General features: G+C 35.3%; 1 protein-coding gene across 3 annotated transcripts in view; it reads right to left on the reverse strand.

Moving 5' to 3' along the window:
• Window positions 1-22,989, reverse strand: part of ARHGAP32 (Rho GTPase activating protein 32) — a 322,139-nt gene that overhangs the window by 230,066 nt on the left and 69,084 nt on the right. For 2 of the 3 annotated variants that reach the window (XM_027578844.2, XM_027578843.1), the window contains exon 2: window positions 11,203-11,310. The exons of the other annotated variant lie outside the window; for it this stretch is intronic. The gene's annotated coding sequence lies outside the window, so the exon portion shown is untranslated. The remainder of the gene's footprint in view (window positions 1-11,202; window positions 11,311-22,989) is intronic. 3 annotated transcript variants of the gene reach the window in all.

Genomic DNA, 22,989 nt, shown 5'->3' on the forward strand with positions numbered 1-22,989 from the left:
TTTAATTGTTTTTCCAACCAACTGTAGGTGGTTTGTAGGTTTCTTACATTGCAGTAACTAACTTCAAAAGAATAACTATTTTCTTTTTTACTACAGAATACTCCTGTATTCTGGATCATCATACACAGACATCTGCTTCAGTTTACAAATATATCTAAAGGGCAAACAATTATGCATACTTCATTTCATTAAAATTTATTTAAGTAAAATAAATATATTTATTTAAAAATAAATTTATTTCATTAAAATACCTAAAATATACAATTAATTTAACATGATCCTCTATAGATCACTTTGAACACAACAGAAAAAGTCTATTTGGCTAGCAAATGGAACATACCATGTTAGAGCAGATTTGCCTCTTTAGAAATACATATTCAAAGCGAGATCTAACTCTAAACTCTTCAAAAAAGCCAAATAAAATTTCAAAAAATGAATATTTTAACAATGTATCCACTCCTATCACAACAATATATGTATTTTTAAAAAATGTTGTATTTCAAAAAGCTATTTAATGAAACTGGAAAAAAATTTCAATAGAAATGGAAATATTTTGAAATCAGACAGACATTGGTTCAAATCTCAACTATGTCATTTATAGATAGTGTGGTTTGAGTTAAGTAGCTTAAATTGAGTCTCAGTTTGGTAATCTCTAAAAGAGGAATAATAATAACCTTGTAAGGTTAATGTGTGGATCAGAAATAATGCATGTAATGAAACTATCATATTGCACAGTAAAGATAAGATCCTCTATAAATGACAGCCATCCCACTCATCACCACTGATGCCATGGAATGTTTTCATTGTTGTAATTATATAAAAACTGAGAAATAAGATATTTAATATGTAAATACTTGGCTTTCTTTAGTTATATCACTTTGTAATTTTTACCATTATTTAAAAGAGAGTAGTAATAAATAAAAGGAAGCAAGTCTCAACTAAGAGATAATTTTCTACTTATTTGAATCCCTTTCATGAATGTGGATGGAGAATCAAAAATTAGTACCAAAAACTCATATACTCCCCTCATCATATTAATACAAGGATTACAAAGTACATATAAAATTAGATCATAAGACAGTTCAGCATGACATTTCCAATCTCCTTAATAAGTGATTTTAAGTGGAAATTTCCTGAGTATATGCATAAGCTCTCCCAACATTTAACCAAAATCATTTATTGCTTTTAAATTCTGTATCCTTAGTCAACCAAGCAAAGATTAAAAGCATATCTTCTGGTATTCAAGTTTTAAAATGTGCAATATTTATTATAATGTAGAACACTGCCTTCAACAAATATATAATCTCAGGCTATGTTTTCACTGGATCAGTAACTACCATCAATTGTTACACATTCTAGAATCTTCATCTCATGTAAATACTGATTGAAGAAAAATACTGACAATCTACTTAATCAGACTTCTTCAACACAATTTTTAACCACAGTGCTATATTCTGTTTGGTATCAGTAAGTGCAAAAAAAAAAAAAAGAAATTAGAAACACTATATAGATTCCATTATTATAAGAAAAAGTCTTTATATATATATATGTATATATTTATAAAACTTAGATCATATAACAAAAACACTGAGTAATTTTTACTTTCTTCCTTAATTTATCTACATGTTTTTAATTTCTAACATAAAAATGTGTTAGCTATTTAATTTTTTGGTTTTAAACAAGTTAATTCGTAAAAGATCTATTCCATAGTTTTTTCTCTTGAATAGTTGAGTGCTAATTTCTGCCATCTCCTATACCATAGATAGCAACAATAAATGCTTATTGAATAAATACACACAAGTGAACAGAAAAATTTAAGTCCCAAGCTTAGGGAATATAAATTCAAAAATAAATAAGTCAGTGTGCATAAATAAGACAATATTCTTGTACAGACCAAGGCAAATCTAAAATGATGACTAAAAACAAGTAAAATAGCAAAGGAGAAAAGCAAAAACAAATACATGGACTAAATAACTAAGGAAACTTAGAAATTCTTTATATATCAGGATCTCAGAATCATGAAATAAATCTGTAATAAGAATTAATATAAATTTAATTCCTCCTCTACAGCATGAATTTAATCCCTCCTCAAAGAAGAACCAAAATCTGTGGAATTTGCACCTCATTAATAAAGAAATCTAATGCCTCTACTCTTTAAGTGCAAACACTGCATCTACTTACTGTCAAATTCATATACCACATCACCTTGTTTCACTGTTTCCCTTTCAAAAGTTCATAAAATCCAACCCAAGAATACTTTGTTCCAAAACTCAAGAGCTCAAGGTGCTCTTGCACAAGGGAAAAAGAACATGGTATCAGCATTAACATATTCTTCCAAATGAAATGAGTCAGAGACCGAAGAGAACAATTCATACAACTACCAAGCCATGGGCACACAGAACAGGCAAACTGTCTTAGCGTAAGCAATCCATTAGTAGACTCAATAAATAACAAAACGAAAACACTTGCTTCATCACAATCTAGAGATCTCAAGATATCCTCACTGGTCTGAGACTACTCACAATAGTGTTTCAATCTACAGATAAAATTAAACTCTGAAACAAGTTATAAGTCTTCTAGCAATGAATTTAAGGCCACTAAAATACAACATCTACATGTAAATGGTTAAATGAAAACACTGCTAAAAAGTAATAAATAAAAGCACAATGGCAAAAATTAAGAATTAATTATGCTGCAACTGATCTGGTAAGAGGCCTTATAAAGACAATAAAGATTCAGTATTCTTTAATATAATGTTGAATTAAAGAAATTATTTCCTGAGCTAGAATTCTCATTGAATATATCATAATCAGTGAGGTACAGAACAAAAAGGCTTACATTACTTTTACAAGTTTAGGGCCTTAGAAAACTGTAGTCTTGGCAAAAACTGAAATTTATGTACAGTACTTCTGGTAATTCCTATAACCGGACCGCTTCCTAATATCAATGATATTGCAAAGAAAAATGCTAAATGTAAATTTAATGAGTAATAATCAGGGAAGAAAGCAAATGATTCAACTAAACTCTATCTTGGTGGAAGGTCTGGGAGAGACTAGGATGAAATCACTAGGGGAAAAAAATTAAATTAGGGCCAAGCAAAAAGCTCAGGGTAGGATGCCTGGGTGGCTCAGTTGCTTAAAGGCCCAACTCTTGATTTAGGCTCAGGTTGTGATCTTGGGGTCGTGGGATCAAGGCCGCATCAGGATCCATGATCAGTACAGAGTCTGCTTGGGATTCTCTCTCTCCCTCTCTCTCTGCCCCTCCCCCTGCTGGTGCAGGATTGCATAATATAGTTTGTTAGAGTCTCTCCCACAAAATACTAGAAAAAAATGCCAATAAATCAAATGCTTTTACCTACTGGTGTCCTTACCTGGATAGCTTGCTCTAATGCATGCTGATTTGAGACCCAAGTAATTCTGGCAGCCTGCTACTTATCTTATTCCACCTGCTCCCTTGTTATCGGCTGGCAAGGGTGGCAAGAGTCACAATGGGAGTCAACAATAGCAATTTCTTTCATGTTTTAGAGAACATTCAACTACTTATAAAATTATAAGCACTTTTATCAAAGCACAATCATCCTCTCCTCAAATAAAAGAAGCTAAACCCATACTTGTAAACGTGAATCTGAGGCATAGTATTCTGATGTATCTTAAAATTCTACTCCTGGTATCAGTAATTCTTCAATTTTATTTTCTTAGAAAGGAGAATTAAGTTCTTACCTGCTCATTTAGCTTTATTTCAGGAAACAGGCTTTTTTTTTCCCATTATCCATTGTTACAGAAATCTGTTCTGATAAATTTTATCAATTACAAAAATAATAATAATGTAAATCTTTAGATGAGTAAACTATAGCAGAGAAGTAAAAAGAAGTAAATGTAGCTAGCTCTTTAAAAGATACACAGATTTATATTTAAGTTTGAATGACGCACTAATTAGGGATTGAGCATCTGCCTATTTCTTCTGATTTGGCTAGAACCAGACATTATTATTATTATCTGTGGTGCTCTTCATGGGATTTTTCAAAAGATGTAGTAAATGCAAAGTATATTTTATAGGGTCTCAAAAAATTACTTCAAAATAATAAAGCTGTTTCTTAAGTGTCAATTCAGAATCTTCAAATTATATCACTACGCCCTTGTGGTAAATTAAGGATGTTTAGAAACTGAACTAACTTGTTACTTACTGATCTGTAATTTATTAAGCTACTGTTTTACTATTATAAGTAGTATTCAAGTTAAATATACAAAGCAATTTGAAAACAACAGTACTATTTCTGAGTATCCACAGTTTCCATTTAGGAAATAATGTTGGATTTTTTTTTAATTTAATGAAGTTAAGATGACTCAAATTCCTCTGTGCCACTTATTACCTATGTAAACTCAGGCAATTTACTTGTGATCTCTTAAGTTCAATTTCTTCATCTGATCAGAATAACCATGCCCAATTATATTCCAATTGAGGTGATCAGACGAAACAAGATATATAAAGTATCTACGTACCACAACATTTGTAAATAAGTGCTAAAAAAACAGAAGGTGTAATAAAAGAAAGACGTTTCATGAATCTACGTTTTAGATCTACTAAAAAATGTTGAACTTCTTTAGAAGAACAAAAATTTTCATGAGATAAGGACTCTTTTAAATTACTAAAATATTATTATCTCACCTAAAGTAATTAGCCAATAATCCCTTAATATCATAAATATGTAGTCAATGTACCAGGCTTTCCAATTGTCATGAACTTTTTAACAGTTGGGTTTGTTTGAATCACAAAGTCCACACATGGTGGTATTATAGTTAATAGGTCTCTTAAGTCCCTTGTGATTTCAAGGTTTCCTCTCCTTTATTTCTGTCATATATTTGTTGAAGAAACCAAATCCTGTATATTCTCTAATACTCAGGATTTTGCTGATTATATGACAACAGTCTGGTTCTATAGGCTCCTCTAGCTCTCATATTTCCTTTACAGGCATTTATTCTTTTTTTTTTTAAGATTTTATTTATTTGAGAGAGAGAAAGGGAGCACGGGCAGGCGCACAAGCAGGAAGAGGGGCAGAAGGAGAGGGAGAAGCAGACTCCCTGCTGAGCAGGGAGCCCAATGTGGAGGCTCCATTCCCGGGACCCTGAGATCATGACCTGAGCCAAAGGCAGACGCTTAACCCACTGAGCTACCAGGCGCCCCTACAGGCATTAATTCTTAAAAGCTATATGGAACGCTTTAGTTTGATATTTTCTGCCTCATCTACCAGCCTTCTAAAGTAAATATTAATCAAATGAACAAACAACATGGTAAAATATTAGAAAATACAAAAACAGAAGTAACCAAAGGGCCATAGATAATATATTCTTGCAATGACTTAAACAGGTATGAGTGGGGCAGCTATATGAGGTAATGCACATTAAGAGGTCTCAAGTGTTGTTTTGACTTCTAAATGGGCTCTTGCATCCTCTACTGCCATTTATGACATTACTATATCCTCCTACATGATCTACGAAGTTCATTGGCAATATCTGCACACATCTGAACAATCTATGACTAATACTAAAACTCAACCCAGTATGTCTGCCACTAGTCAGTCCCTATCATTTTAGAAGGGCAACATAAAAGCTGTATGAACTATGGAATATCCTTAAAAGAAAGGACAGAAACATTATCATGGCTCCTATTTGGGCAGGAATTAGAAACAAATGATATCCTGGAATAAACTATCAACTAGATGAATAAAGTTGAAATACAGAAATACCCCGAAACCTAGTACACTAAACTTGTATCACCAACTCTTAAACATTTGAAATTAAATGATTAGTAGGAATCAAGAGGTCAAAGATTTACTATATAACAGCCTGTATATCTTAGAAAACACCGATTCACATACAGTATATAAGAGGAATAAACAATAAACATCTTCATGAGCTTGGAAATCCAATATGTTAGTACCAAGTAACAGAGTTTGCCCAGAATTAGACGACCTCCTCTCCAACCACCCCGAGAAAACACTGTTACTATTTGGCCAGTGTATCAGAATCTACAAGCCAAAGAGCAGTTAAAACAGGAAAAGATTCTATAATTACCAACTATATCCACAAACTAACTAGGAGTTCTTAAGTGAACAAATGGAAAAGACAATTCATCATGCACTGGTTTGTCTGCCAGCATCAAACCACCAGCCAATGATTACCAAACACTCTGTCATTTTTCAAATATAAAATACAAAACAGATAACAGCACAATAAAAATATCACCTTAGACTAGTACAGCAATTTACTACTTTTAAAGCACTCTGACATATTTCAAAGCAAATGACAAAGAGAAATTAAGCCAAGGGAAGGGTGGGAATCTTACATCTAAAACACAGATTTTAGGGAACTAAACTTTTAAAAGAAGCAGCACTGAGAATTGAATTCACTATAATTTCCCCATAACTACACAGTCTAATATTAAAGAGCTTAAAAATAAACACAGGTGTAACACATTCCAGGAAATGAGTAGGCAACAAGAAAATATGGTCACAGCATTGTTTTCCAAGGGAAAAAAACTAAGGATGTTCCTTCAAGCGTGGCTTTAAAAGAGAAATCTTCGATCCTTTTTTCTATCCCCAAACAGTTCAAAAAAATGCACACATTAATAAAACTCACTCATAACCTATTTAGAGATTTATTTTGATTAACAACAATTTAAAAGCAAATTATCTTTGAGAGTGTCAAGCTTGTTGAGTATTCAAACTGTAAGTTGAAAATTATTTTAATTAGTACTTAATTTCATTGAAATTGGCAGCACAAAAGAGGTTAGTTTTAAACAGGGATGGGGAGGGAGGAAGAGCTAAATGAAATGGAGTCTCTGGTCAGCTATGGGCAAAATATGAGGGTAAAAAGGAGGAGCGCAAAAAGTAAACGTAACCCCTTATAAATTCACAGATGGGGGCGCCTGGGTGGCTCAGTCAGTTAAGCATCTGCATTCGATTCAGGTCATGATCCCAGGGTGCTGGGATCAAGCCCTGCACCAGGCTCCCTGCTCAGTGGTGAGTCTGCTTCTCCCTCTCCCTTTGAAAGGGAGAGAGAGAGAGAGTTCACTCTCTCAAATAAATAAATAAAATCTTTTTTAAAAAATCACAGATGACATAAAACATTAACCAGATTATCTGGGGATATCAGAAAAGCATTCAAAACATTCTGGAAATAACACGAAGGTGTCAGAATTCTCAACTGCATAGACCCCAGCTGTGAATCAATATGGGGGGTAATTCTTAGGTTGACTGACATTCCTGTTAGGCTATCATCTCTGAAATCAGGAATATTTGCCTAACTGAATATTTGGCGTAGATGTCTATAACAGTAAAGAAGAATTTGGCCAATGGCTACTTAATGCTGAAAAGAATGAAAGACCAGAGAACTATCTGTGCCAGAGAACGCACAGAACTTGAAATGATGAGCACTTATAAAAATGTCAGAAATTCAACTACTTTCAAAGTTAGATGAAATCTTAAAGACCACCTCCATCTGAAGTCAGCTAGTAAATTCAACTTTAGAAATTCATGTTTCCGGGACGCCTGGGTGGCTGTCATTTAAGCAACTGCCTTCAACTCAGGTCATGATCCCAGGGTTTCAGGATCTAGTCCCCCGCATCACTCCTACTCAGCAGGGAGTCTGCTTCTCCCCTCTCCCTCTCCCTGCCACTCCGCCTGCTTGTGCTCTCTGACAAATAAATAAAATCTTAAAAAAAAAAAAGTCATGTTTCCTTTTCCTACCTTACAATTAATTGTATGGTAAATTTTTACAAAGTATCTCACTTTAATTCTGATACCTACAAAATCCTAGTGATGTTACCAAGAAAACAACACTGTCCCCTGTGTTACATATAAGGGAACTGAGGCTTGCCCAAGGTCACATAATTTATAAGTGGTATTTAACTCTTAGGTTATTTGTGAAGGAAGAGCTAAAATGTCTCTCCACTAAAAAATTTTCAAATTATTCCCCAGCCCAAAGCATTCTCCTTTCTGCTGTCCTACAATATTTTCAAAAACACTTTCATAATACTTTTAAAAATTCAAAAGAAATAGGCATAAAAAGGATAAGTGATTTGCCCCAGGACACAAGGGTGGAGCTGGGAGTCAGACTCCAGAGATGATCACTACACTGTTCCCCAAAATGATCACTAAATATGATCTCTTCTGCTATAACACATTTCTGTAACATGAATTAGATCATATTCAGGTTATATGTAATAATTTTTTCCCACACATTAGTTTTCAGTCAGGTACATCCAGTATAACAGGAAGTTCACGACCATATGGTGGATGCAATAAAATGCAGGGGCTCATCGTACTGTGCATAATGCCATTCAGACCATTCTGATGCTAGCCTCAACTTAGTCCCACACTGTGTCTGGTAGGGATTTTATAGATAAAATCCTATATTTACTGTAGTATTTCTGTACTTACTAGCAATTTGACATTATCTTTTTAACTGCACTGTTATTATTAGGACTGTTGTTGCTTTTATTAGTGCTCTGGATACAAACCTGTATAGATTTTGAGTGATTTGTACAGCTCTATTTTTACTAGACCTCTTTAGTACATGATTTGTAAAACCACAAGATTTTTCAGAAACACATACATCACATTATAGCAAAAATTGTATAAAAATGTTTTAAGACCAGTATCATTATTTACTATATACCCCTCTATGGCCAGTCAGATCTTTCAAGTCTTACTACAGAATAAAATTGCCACCATCAAAAATACTGAACATCTAACACAACATCTCAACATCTTCGGTGTAAGCCAAAAGCCAGCCTCAGAATGTATGTAAGAGAATTACACAAACTATGGCTGGTTCCTAAACTTGACCGGACATCAGAATCACAGGAGTAGCTAAAAAAAAAATACAGGTTTCCCAACCCCACAGAGACTCACTGGATTTCCAGAGACCAGATCCTAGAATCTGCATCTGAAATTCTTCAGTTGATTCTACTTATCTGACAGCCCAGTTGCTTAATGATCAGGTATTTACATAAGAAAGAAACAAGCACAAAAATTACACACCTCCAAAATGATATGCTTTTACTTTCTGAAATGATCAGTAATTCAAGCAAAAGAAATAGCATTCCTAAATGAAGAGTATTAAAATTGTATAAATAGCCATTTTTAACCCTATAACTTAGAATTAATTCAAATTGATCAATTCAAAATGGAAGGGCTGTTCATTACTTGTGATTACTAAGAGGCTGAATGAATGGTGCTGGCAATGTAATCATCAACTACACCCTCTCACTGGTTGCCTCCTTAGCAAATAAGGCCCTCATTGTGGGAAATGGAAGCAAGATCATGGGGTTTATAACATATACACACACGTAGCAAGTTTTATTTTCTTGGCTCAGAGCTCCAGCAATCTGCAAGACAGTCACCACCTTCTGACTTCTTTATTTTGAAATTCTTGAGTCTACTGGGGCAAATTATTCACAATAAAGCTGTACCAATAACATTTACACTATTACTAACCATACCACTTAACTCACCTTAATTTATACTTATTTTTCCATTAACATTTCTTATTTAAATGCTTGCATGAATCTGCCACAATTGGTATGTTACACCTACTATAGTACATAACATAGTATCACGTAAACACTCTAGATGACAATTAGAGCAAGGTATGCTTGTACAAAATGCTCTAGGAAAGTTCATTTCATGTTATATACTTAAATTTATGTTCTTATATATCTGTGATCCACAATACTTACAAGAAGGCAAAAAAGCGGGGCCTGTGGGTGGCTCAGTCAGTTGAGTGCCTAACTTCAGTGCAGGTCATGATCCCAGAGTCCTGGGATAGAGCCCGCTTCGGGCTTCCTGCTCAGTGGGGAGCCTGCTTCTCCCTCTCCCTCTACCCCTCACCCCACCTCATGCTCACTCTTGTGTGCACTCGGGCACACTCTCTCTCTCAATCACTCTCTCAAATAAATAAATAAAATCTTTTAAAAAAAAGAAGGCAACAAAGGTTTAATTTGAGGGCTAAAAAACTGCCAATTTTAGATATAAAGAAACCTTTGGACTACCAGACATGATTAACTTGGAGCTCAAATTGTATTTTTATTTAGCCTTTACCTAGTTGTCCCCCAAAATATATATATAATATCTTATTTTATTCTCCAAGCCCTATCAAAGGTTTATATTTCATAACAGTACATTTCAAATAAAATATAGTACACTTAAAGAATCCATGAATTTTCATTTGTCTAAGCCTCAAATGTTTTGACTCACTTGATAGTTCTGCTATTTGAAATTTAAATGACATAAATTGAGATACAGGGTAATCAAGAGATGCCCCTCAGGCACTAACATGCTGCTATGTTCAATGAAATTCATATTTTCACTGAAAATGGACAAAATCACTGCTTCAGTTAAACCAGAAAAATACCCCAGGAGGTATTTCATCTGACACAAAGAATGTGGTTTACCACCTATTGCAGCTCAATTTTAATCTTTCATTTGTCAGAACTACTTGCCAAAGGCAAATGACAGTATCGAATAATACACTGAAATTTCTTGCAATTGGCAGATGCTGTAACAATGGAGAAAAGCAAATGATGCAAGAGTCCAAGATGTCATCACAGCACACTTATAACCCTAACTAAATAATGCATTGCAGGACACGTCAAAAATAATGTGCCCCATCTCAGCTGCATTAAGTGAATGCTGCATTATGAAAACATAAATATTAGACTAAAATCTCCTGAAAACGTAACAGGTTCCTTTATCTTGAATAACATATTTGTGTTGTAGATAACATTTTTTACTAATATAACATTTTCATAATGCTACATAAGCCACTTAAAAACAGATTTATTTCAATTAGATACTGTGCTCTGTAACAGCCAAAATATCAAAGCTTACATAAGGACACTAGAGGGATGATAAACTGAGGTGGTAAACGAGGGCAGGAAGAGACAGGGAATGAGACTATATACTCTAGTTTGGGAGTGGGGGGAGGTGTGTTAACATGACTTTTTAAAATAAAAATCAAAAAAATCTTGAAGATGAAAACAATCTATCTCATTTATCTCATCTTGTCCATGCCTGTTGCTCAAGAAGCAATTTTTAAAAGAAAACTGCAGTAGTACTCTTCCCTAAAACCATTAACCCCAGTGTAACCATGAGAAAAAGTTCAGACAAACTCAAATTGAGGGAAATTCTACAAAATAACCTACCAGTACTAATCAAAACTGTCAAGGTCACCAAAATCATGGGAAGTCTGAGAAACTGTCACAACCAAGAAGAGCCCAAGGAGAAATGATGACTAAGGGTAATCTGGTATCCTGGAACAGAAAAAAAAAACAAAACAAAACATTAGGTAGAAACTAAAGATTCAAATAAAGTATGAGCCACAGATAACAATTATGCATCAATATTAGCTCATTACATGTAACAAATGTACCATTAAGTGTAAGATATTAACAAAAGGGAAAACTGGATATGGGGTCAATGGGAACTCTATACTATGTGTAACTTTTTGGTAAATCTAAAACTATTCTAAAAAAGTTTTTTTTAAGAATTCTGTTGCAAGTGATAGAAAACATAACTCAAACTGGACTAAACAAAAGAAATTTATTGGTTCATATAACAAAATACGTAAGGACTGGTCTCACTTCAAGCACAGAAAGATTCAGAAGGTTCAGATTTTTTCAGGAAAGTGTCTTCACTTGTTGATTTTGTCCTGCTGTCCAGATGCTGGCTATAACCTTAGGTTTCAGAGGCGCCCGGGTGGCTCAGTCAGTTTAGCATCTGACTCCTGGTTTCGGCTTAAGTCATGATCTCAGGGTCCTGGGATCAGGCCCTGTGTGGTGTGGGGCTCCCCACTCAGCCGGGAATTTCCTCCTCTCCCTTCTCCCTCTCCTGTGCTCCTCCCCCTTCCCACGTTCCCTCTAAAATAAATACATAAATATATATATATATGTATGTATGTGTATATATATATAATCTTAGGTTTCAGATACCGTTTTACTAAACCATTTGTTTTGAAAATACAAATGTATTCCAAAGTGAATGATATATTAAGGAACAATTGGAACACAGCATGAATTTTGCATTTGTTCATGCATGATTTCATCTGCTGAAAAGAACTAGGTCAGGAATTAGCAAACTTTTTCTGTAAAGGACTAGATAATACTTTAAGCTTTGTGAACCCTACGTTCTCTGTCACAACTCTGCCTTTGTAGAAGAAAAGCAGCCACAGACAACAGTAAAAGGAAAGGACATGGATGTCTTCAATAAAACTTTATTTACCACAACAAGCAAGGGTTTCCTTGGCTTGTCAACCAGGGTTCAGGTTAGGTGAATGCAGAACCTGTACCCAGCAGAAACAAGTCATCTAGGAACACAGAAAACACACCTCACCAGGAGGATGAGCCACATCTATCCACATGCAGTATACTTTTCAACCAATTAATGACCAGCCTCCTTCAACCACTTCACAATGCACAAGCTGCAGTCCTTCGAATCACATGGTGGCCCCTGTCCTGTACCCTTTCCACTTCTGGTAGCCACCACAGATTCAGTTTAATTGGGCCATCTTAAGACTATTTACCTACTTCTGAACCGCTCACTGTGTCTAAAAGACCATACTGTGCTGTCTAGTCAGGGCTTGAGTCCTGGACGTTATCCTTGCAACAGGAAGGTGAAAAACCCCCTTGGTCCCTAAGTAACTAAGACTGAGGTAAGGATTCCCAAAAAAATCAGAATCCTACTGTAAAAAAATAATAAACTTTTTAAAATAAAAACTTGAGAAAGGACAACAAGTATCTACTACTATCTCTCTGTACAATAGCTACAGAGTAAGTAGCATAGTTTAATATGCAATGAATTCGTGCAAACTCAACAAGACCTACTCAGCACTGGGCAGGATTTCAAATGGTTTAAAGACATGCATTTTTAATAAAACAGAGCTTCCAAAAAATCTAAACTCAATGTACATCACCTGGTACTCAAATGAAAAAACAGCAAATCTATTTCATTGATGGAAAAAAGCTATGATGAATTTTGGGAAGATAGTATGCTTTTATTCTGTTCTTTATAGTAAATTTAAAGGGTTTTCAGGGATACTTTTAACTAAGTGTTACTTTCCTTGGGCACTGACTTCAAAACTAACCCATGGATTAACTGCAGCTCATGGATACTGAAGCAAGAAAAGGTTTTCAAAGAATATATTCTCAGAGTTTATAAACCCAATTGTAACTCTGCTTAAGTCCAATCAATTAAATAATAGTTCTTCTCATCAAGAATATATATTGATTCTAAAAGTCAATATGAAATCTTTTTTAAAAATTGCCTGCCTTTATGAATTCCTCTCAAGTCCTATCTATAAATTACTTCCCTGAACTCACCAATTTTTTTTCACATTGCTATGCCTGTTTGTAATACTTAGCCCCTCTCTTTTGAACAGCCTTTCACCTATTAGCTTGGTAAACAAGGACTCATCTTTTAAGACTCAACTTAGGCAACACTTTCCTGTCTGAAGTTCTTCTTCCCAGTGATTATCATTGTTTTATTCTGGTTAATGATAATGTTTCCAGTGTTTGCTCAGTAATCATGGTGCTGGCTTTTGGAAACAGACAGACAGACAACACACACACACACACACACACACACACACACACACTTTATCAGGTTAAAACAAACCGTCACTGATTTCTTCTATCAAGACTGGATGTTGAATTTTAACAAATGGCTTTTCAAAATAAGATTTTTCATTTGATTTATTTATATGGTGATTTATATAAGGAATTATCTTTGCTTTCAAGGAGGGGAGGAAATAATCACATCTTGATGGTGGTATATTATTCTTTAATGAGCTTTGGGTTCTACTAATATTTAAAGGATATTTAGGGGGCAGTAAGAAAATCAAAAATAAAAAAATAAAAATAAAGGATGTTTACACTGATATCTATTTGTGAGACTAATCAATCCTTTGTGCAATCTTTGCGAAGTTTTGCTAGCATCTTTTAAAAATTTTGAAACTGCTCCTTCTTTTTCTACTCTCTGTACCATTCTATTTAAATGGCACTGGTATTACCCCTTTCATAAAGACATGGTAGACTTCCTCTCCAATATCATCCAAGTCTGATGGATTGGTGTGGCAAGAAGGGTTGTTGCTCTTTAACAAGTTTTTCTATTTCTTCTATAATTGCTCTGTTTCCATTTTCTCTCTCTTCTAGGGTCAGTCTTCTAGGTAATTACAACTACCTTCCTAGAAATATTATCCAATTCATTCAGTTTCTTGTATTTCTTTCATCAGAGCTGAACAACTCTTACAGTTCTTTAAATTTTTTATGTGCCTGGGGCGCCTAGGTGGTTCAGTCTTGATTTCGGCTCAGATCCTGATCTCGGGGCTGTGGGATTGGGCCTGTGTCCGGCTTTGTGCTGGGTGTGGAGCCTGCTTGAGATTCTCTCTTCCTCTCTGTCTGCCCCTCCCTCCTCTCCAAAAAAAATAATAAATTCTTTATGTATCCATGCTCCTTTCCTAATGAAACTTAACAGATTAGTTATTTCATTGTTTCTAAAATAAAACAGCTCTTCAATTTCTCTAATTAGATCCACCACCTACTGAAAATGTTACCTAACTTCTCAGTGCCTTCGTTTAGCAATCACAGTTCCTATTTCATAAGGTTATTGTGAGAACATAAATAAGTACATAAGTGCTTAGAACACATGCTAGCACTCAGTGCACTCTATCAATTTCTGCTTTGATCTCTGAATTAGCTTCCAAATGCTACTGTAACAAGTCACTCCAAACTTAGTGGCTTAGAACAACACATATTTATCTGATAGTTCTGGAGGTCAGAAGTCCAAAACCAGTCTCACTGACCTAAAGTCAAGATGTTCACAGGGCCGGTCTCCCGAGAAGAGGGGGAGAATCTGTTTCTTGCCTCTTACATAAACTTCTAGAGGCCAGCTGTAGTCCTCTGCTCATGGCCTTTCAACACATCACTCTAACCTCCTAAATCCATCATCACATCTACTAGTCACTGATTCTCTTGCTTCTCTCTTGTAAGAACCCCTGAGGATACCTTGGGCCCACCCAGATATCCAGGATAATCTCCCCATGTTAAGATCCTTAACTTAATCACATCAGCAAAGTCCTTTTTGCTGCATGTAGTAATCTGATATGGGTCCCAAAGACATATCCATGTCCTAGTCCCTAGAATTTGTGAATGTTATTTTACTTGAAAAAGAGGATCTTTGCCGATTATGATTAAGGATTTTGAAATAAGAAAATAACCCTGCATTATCTAGGTGGTCCCTAAATGCCATCACAAGTATGCTTTTAAGAGACAAAGAGAGATGAGAAACACAGAAGAGGAGAAAGTGACCTGAAGACAGAGGCAGAGAGACTGGAGGGAACCAGCCATAAGCGCAGGATGCTGGCAGCCACCAGAAGCCAGAAAGGGTGAGGAACCAATCCACCCCCCAGAGCCTTCGGAGGGAGCAGGGCTCTGCCAACACCTTGATTTCTGCTATCTGGTGTCTAAAACCATGAGAGAATAAATTTCTGTTACGTTACCGAGTTTGTGGTAACTTGTTGCAGCCGCCACAGTAAACTAATATACCATGTAAAGTAACACAGTCACAGGGCATACCTGAAAGGCCATTATTCAGTCTTTGTTAATTCCTTCCTTTGCTCTCTTTGGATATATTTTGGTTTTTTTCTCTCCTGGAGTTAGATGGGTAATGCATTTACTCTAATTCTTTCCTGTTTATTAATATGGATATTTAAGATAAATAATCCTCCTATATATGCAGTTTTAGCTAGACCCCACTGGTTCTAATATATTTTGTTTCCATTGTCCTTTTCTACATTTTTTTACTTCCTCTTTGATCCAAAAATTATTTAGAGCTGTAATTTATAGGTGATAATGTTTTTTTGTGTTTTACATGTTTTTAATTATTAACTTCTACTTTTACTGCAGTGTGATCAGAGAATACTGGTCAATTATTTCTATTTTGGGGGATTTCTTGAGGGTTTCTTGAGAAAGACACTGGGAGAATTTAATATGACATATACGCAATTGACTTGGCAATGTACCTACTACAGTGTTTATAAACTGTTGTGTAAACTCTCAAGTAAAATATCAAGACTAACCTTGACTTACATCTACTTTTAAAGTCTGCTGACATTTATGAAGTCTTAACTGTATGTCATTTCAAATTCATAATATTACATTAAACACACTGTGAAGAATTAAATATGTTAAATAATATCTACTTTATTATAAATCTGATACTGAAAATATAGACCCACTTATCGATGGTGTCCCACTGCTACAGAATGAAGTGCAAACTTCTTTATATAGTATATATGACCTGGTCTTTATGTATCTGTCCAGCATCACATCCGTCCATTAGCCACAGCAACTATCTATAGTTCCCCCCTTACTTATCATGCTGTTTCAAGTTCTTTACAGAGGTGGTTCCCTGTACCTTTAACGTGCTCCATCCTCCATCTCCACTTACACACACATCTCTACACACCAGGCAAAATTCTATTTGTTCTAAATTAACTCAAACGTCACCTCCTTTAAGAAGCCCTCCCCGGGACGCCTGGGTGGCTCAATGGGTTAAGCGTCTGACTCTTGATTTTGGCTCAGGTCACCATCTCAGGGTTGTGAGATCGAGCCCCATGTCGGACTCTACACTCAGCGGGGAGTCTGCTTGGGTTCTCTCTCTCCCTCTCTCTCTGCCCCTACCCCACCCCATTCTCTCTAATAAATAAATCTTTTTTAAAAAATGTCAATAAAAAAAGAAGCCTTTCCTGACCTCCTCAGGTATAAATTTATATAAACATAAATGGTAATAAAAGAACTACATAAGGAGGCAAGAGAGGTAAGATAGAAAATGGAAGGAAAAATACATACCAAAGTAAAGACAGGGTGAGGGAGAAAGGGCTCAAGGAAAATTTCTAAAGGCACGCATCTGAGGCACAGGAGGAGTCCCTCACCTAATGCCAAATAATAAAAACTATTCAGGATTACAATTCCTAGCCAATTTAAAGGTAAGATCTAGTAATAACACAAGGTGGATTTTGCACCAGGAAGCAGACTCTGACACATTTGGCATCTAGAATGTTCACTGGAAAGTGCTAGTGGAATCAACATCTGTAGCAAGGAGAATGAGCCTTAAGAGGGGAGAGGGTGGGGCACCTGGGTGCCTCAGTCAGTAAAGCAACCAACTCTTGGTTTTGGCTCAGTTCCTGATCTTGAGGTCCTAAGATCAAGCCCCACCTGGGTGCAGTGCACAGTCTAAGTGCAGAGTCTGCTTCAGATTCTCTCTCCCTCTCCCTTTCCAACCCTCCTACCCCTCCTGCTCGTGCACACACTCTCTGAAATAATCTTTTTAAAAAATAAAAATAAAAAGGGAGAGCTGACTTTCATTGCAGACCTAATGAAAGGCGCAGCCAACCCCTGGGGAGCACTAATGTGGCTCTTCAGAACAGAGTAAGGGCAAACAGGACAGCTCTTTATACCCTGTATCAACCAGTCTTTTGGTCACACTGGTAAGAGGTACTGAATTCAGAAACACACACCTACTAAATTTCAAACCCAGATTATGCTCTTGAGAATTTGGTAACTGGATTTTAAAAATTCTTTTCACCTTTTATCTTGGGCATTATTTCAAATAGAAATGATTTATTTTGAAAGCTGTATCTTTTCCTACCAGAAATAAATATAAATCTCAGTTTTATGTATAAAACACTACTTATAAAAAATTGTTTCATCATACTTTACCCACAGTGTTTAGGTAGTTGTTATTAATTATCAAATATAAAAATGGTTAAAGATTTACAAACAAAGCCTATCTTTTCCTTCTAGTCTTACCGTTTTATTGAGTTCAGGTGGGGGCACCCTTTCAGAAACTTTTCTAGTATTCCTGTCCTCCAAATGATAAATAAGAAAGTTTAAACCTATTTTCCAGCTACATGTTTCTGAGGTCTGTTATGTAATTTAAGCTCTACTTAGGAAGCACAAAAGAGTAGAGAATTAAAGTCTCACTCAATAGCAGAGATCATGTTCTTAGGCAATTTCTCAGACTAACCAGCCAAAATCTGTTATTCCGGTCCAGAAATGTAATTTCTCCAGTAATTTTCAAACCTCTGTAATATTTTGATAGATAATTTCAATAACATTAACATATCATTTGTAAATTACTAAGACTTGCCTCAAACTTTCTCAGGTCAGACTAGAACTTTATTTTTCTGCCACGTAACTACTAATATTCTGTCTTCCACAGAGGAAAAGGAAGATAAGAGATATGCTCCTACTTACAATTAAAAATACTTAAAATCCAGAGGTTATTAATATTCACCTTAACTACCCATCCACACACACACACTGCTCATTCTGAATCCCACATAATTTAGTCTGCTGCAAACACAGGGATACATAACCACTTTGTCATGAAAAAAACAAATCCTGGCAATCCCATTTCCAAATACATCTCTTCATCCTAAAGCTCATGGACAAACAGTGAAAAGGAATTAAACTCTGGACAAATGAGGTTTTTGAAGCTATAGCACTTGCATAGATTGCTTAAGAAAACTAGATCAGGCAGAGCATATGACTTAATGGCAAATATGCTTTTCCTTTAACTGGAACATTCTCTAGAATAAATTACCTTTTTAAAAACCAGAGTATCATTAACTGGATAATGTGACCTAAACCCCTTTAACATATTTATTCACCATCTGGAGTGTGCAGGAGAGCAGAGGGTGGACAAAACAAAGAAAAAAGATAAAAATGCTGAAGATGAATTTTTTTAAAGATTTATTTGACAGAGAGAGTACAAGTAGGGGGAGCAGCAAGCAGAGGGAGAGGGAGAAGCAGGCCTCCCACTGAGCAGGGAGCCCAACATGGGGCTTGATCCCAGGACCCTGGGATCATGACCTGAGCTGAAGGCAGACGCTTAACCGACTGAACCACCCAAGAGCCCCTGAAGATGAATTTTAGGGCAAGAGAAAGGCATGGGTTAGGAGTATAAGAGAACTGTGAGTGAGACTATCAATAAAGATAAACGAAGCTCTGGAAGCGAGAGAGAAAGGAAAAAAGTTATTTTAGCCTTGGTGCAACAATACAAAGAAAACAAAAGGTTACCTTTCTCTTTTAGAGAAAAACAAAAACGCCACTTTTATCAGGGGGCTACTGACTCAAAAATATACACAGCTCGCCAAATAAAAACATCCAAATGGCACTTTTAATATTTTTTGCTTAAGAGCAATGTATCTTATGCCCTGTAAGTGGTTAAACTGTGTTAGGGTAGAATTCTGGAGGGTCCATTTCAAAAGCAGCACAGAAAGACAGGAGAGGTATGAGAGAAAAGCTTCAGTGAAGTTATTCCCTAATCCAAACAAGCCTCCTGCAGGTATCAATTAAAATGAAATTGTGAACTGTGGTCAATAATTAACCCCTCCCAAAGACATTCATACCCAACTATTTTGTTCTTAATGCAAATAGAACAAATGTTATCAAATGTCTCCAATAGCTAGACATTTTTTAATAATCAATATATAGTTGATCCTTGAACAACACAGGTTTGAATTGCATGGGTCCACTTACATGTGGATTTTTTTTTCAATAAATGCAGTACAATACTGTAAACGTATTTTCTCTTCCTTATAATTTTCTTAACAAGATTTTCCTTTCTCTAGCTTACTTTATTGTAAGAACACTGTATACAAAACATATAACATACAAAACATGTGTTTTGACTATGTATGCTACTGTAAGGCATCTGGTCAACAGTAGGCTAATAGTAGTTAAGTTTTTGTGGAATTAAAAGTTGTATGTGATTTTTGACTGCATGGGGTTGATGTCCCTAACCCCTTACGATGTTCAAGGGTCAACCTAGACCAAAAAACTGTCCAACACTGAAAAGGCTAGAGGAGAGGAGAATATATATTTAAAGAATATGTATTTTATCTTGCCAGAGTCAAGTTTTCTCAACATGAGAAGATGTAAATTCCCCATTAAACACATATCCTCTAACCAGAATCCAGTTTGGGTTAAGGCAATGGATCATGAACCACTTGCATCACAATCATCTGCAAGTCCTCTAAAAATGGTGGTTTCTAGGATCAATCCTACAACTCTTAAATGGAGTAAGACTCAAAACACCGCATTGTTAACTTCTAGGTGATTCCTTTACAGATTAAAGTCTGATCATTGTTTCTGTGCAGAATTTGTACAGTAATATATTGGGCCCAAGTTATATTTATTCATGCCTACAACTATTTAACACACAAAACTGAACCAAACAGTACAACAGTTCTCAAACCTAACTACACATTAGAATTATCTAGGAGCTCTCAATGCCTGAGACCCACCAACTAAATCAGATTCTCTAAGGATAGGGTGAGAGCACCAGTATTTATTAAGAGCCTCTCATGTGATTCTGTTGTAAGGTCACATTTAAAAACCACTGACTCAAATTACGTGATACATTCTAACTAGGGGGAAAAAGGTATACATAAAATAACTGAAGACACTGATGTTTCAAACACATACTTTCCCCAATCTCATATAAATAAAATTTATATATAAATAAATTATACTGCATACCAAAAGAAGGCCTATGCAAAACCTCTATTATTTTAAGGAATCAAAAACTTGTGGCTGAGAACAGTTTTTAAAAGGCTTTCAAGAGAAAATCATCATATATATTCTTAACTGAAGAGAGCATGATTTTAATGTCAATAATATATCATAAACTTCTATTTATTAGTGAACAAGAACAAATTTAAAGACACACATTTTAACTTTGCTCCCTCCTAAAACCCTACTAAAACCAAAATAAATAAGTTTTGTGATTATCGTTATTGTCTGTGTGTTTGTTCTTAAGATAAAAGTCATAAGCAGCAGAGATGAGGGGAACAAACCCCAGCCCCAAGCTGAGTCCCAGAAGCTAGGAGGCTGCCTGCACTCCTCTGTGAATCTATTCATCCTTTAACAATCTAGTAGCTTAGTGCTTCTTTGCAAAATTTACTATGCAAACAAATCACCTGGGGATTTTGTTAAAATGTAGATTCTGGAAAATAAATAAATATTAAAATGCAGATTCTGATTCAATAGGGCTGGAGTGGGGAGATTCTGTATTTCTAATGAAAACCAAGGGAATACTGATGTATCCCCCTTGATTAGCAAAGGTCTAGCGCAATGCTGTCTTGTCCTATAGAAATAATTCAAAATAGGTAAAACTAATATTCATAATATATTGTACTTAATCTAATTTTCCAAATCATTACCAATTCAACTAGTATTCAATATTTAAAAGTTAATGATGATATAACTTTTTTCTATTTGTAATAATTATAAGTGTGTTGATAGGCACACAATGTATAAAGAGTAATTTGTATGAAATAACAGCACAAAGAGGAGAAAAAGAAGCTATACAGAAGCAAAGATTTTGCTTACTGAAATTAAGTTGGTATTAATTCAAACTAGATTGTTATACTTTAAAATATTGTTAATTATAATCCCCAAGGCAACCACTAACAAAATAACTCAAAAAATACTGTAAAATAGGGGCACCTGGCTAGCTCAGTCAGAAGAACATGTGACTTTTGATTCTCTAGGTCTTGAGTTTGAGCCCCACCTTGGGTGTAGAGATTACTTAAATAGATAAAAAAAAATTTTTAAATACTATAAAAAAAAAAGTAAATTTAAATGGTGCACTAGAAAATAGCTAACAAAAGAATGTCATAACAGAGAAAGAAAGGAAAAGACATAAGACACAGAAAATAAGTAGCAAAATGGCAGATGTAAAATCTTAGTAAATATGTTAAATGTACATAAATTAAAAACTTCAACTAAACATTCCATTGGCAGAATGGTTTCTCAAAAAACATGATCCAACTGTATGCTTTCTACAAGAGACACACTTTAAATATAAAGTGAAACGGGATGCCTGGGTGGCTCAGTCGGTTGAGCGTCTGCCTTCAGCTCAGGTCATGATCTCAGGGTCCTGGGATCGAGTCCACATCAGGCCCCCTGCTCAGCAGAGAGCCTGCTTCTCTCTCTCTCTGCTGCTCCCCCCTGCTTTGTGCTCTCTCTCTCTCTCCCTGACAAAAAAATAAGTAAAATCTTAAAAAATAAATAAATACATAAATAAACATAAGGTGAAAGGATGGAAAAGAATATTTTATGAAAACTACAAAAACAGCTATGCTAACAAATTAAGATTTCAAGACAAAAAAATGGTTACTGGAGACAAAGAACATTTTATAATGATAAAAGGGTCCATCTGTCAACAAGATGAAATAATTATAAACAGACATGCATGCAAAATTCATGAAGCAAAACATGACAGAACTAACGAGAAATGGGGAGTGCCACAGTAACCGTGGAGACTTCAATACCGCCCTGTAAGCGATAAAACACTTAGAAGATCAACAAGGAACAGAAGGCTTGAACAACATAAACCGACGTGACCTAACAGACACCTACCTCTATGATATTTCACCAACACCATCGGAATACACATTCTTCTCAAGAGCACAGGAACATTCTCCAGGATAAACCATATGTTAAGTCATTAAAAAACTCTTGATTATTTAAACCCAATGGAATCAAACTAGAAATAAATAACTGAAAGAAATGTGAGAAACTCACATATAAGTAAAAATTAACACAACCTAAATGACAAGCAGGTTAAAGAAGAATTCATAAGGGAAATTAGAAAATATATGGGGATAAGCAAGAATGAAAATACAATAACCAAAACCAATGGGATGCAGTGAAAATAGTGATCAAAGGAAATTTACAGCCGTCTATGCCTGTATTCTAAAAAGTAGAAAAATCCCAAATCAATAACCTAGCCACCTACCTTAAAAAACTAGTGAAAGAACAAACTAAACCCAAAGCAAGCAGACAGAAATAGTCTTAGATACCAGAGCAGGAAAAAATGAAATAGGAGGAAAACAACAGAGAAAAACTAACAAAACCAGAAGTTAT

The sequence above is a fragment of the Zalophus californianus genome, chromosome 11 (assembly GCF_009762305.2).
Source record: "Zalophus californianus isolate mZalCal1 chromosome 11, mZalCal1.pri.v2, whole genome shotgun sequence".
NCBI classification, from domain to species: Eukaryota; Metazoa; Chordata; class Mammalia; order Carnivora; family Otariidae; genus Zalophus; species Zalophus californianus.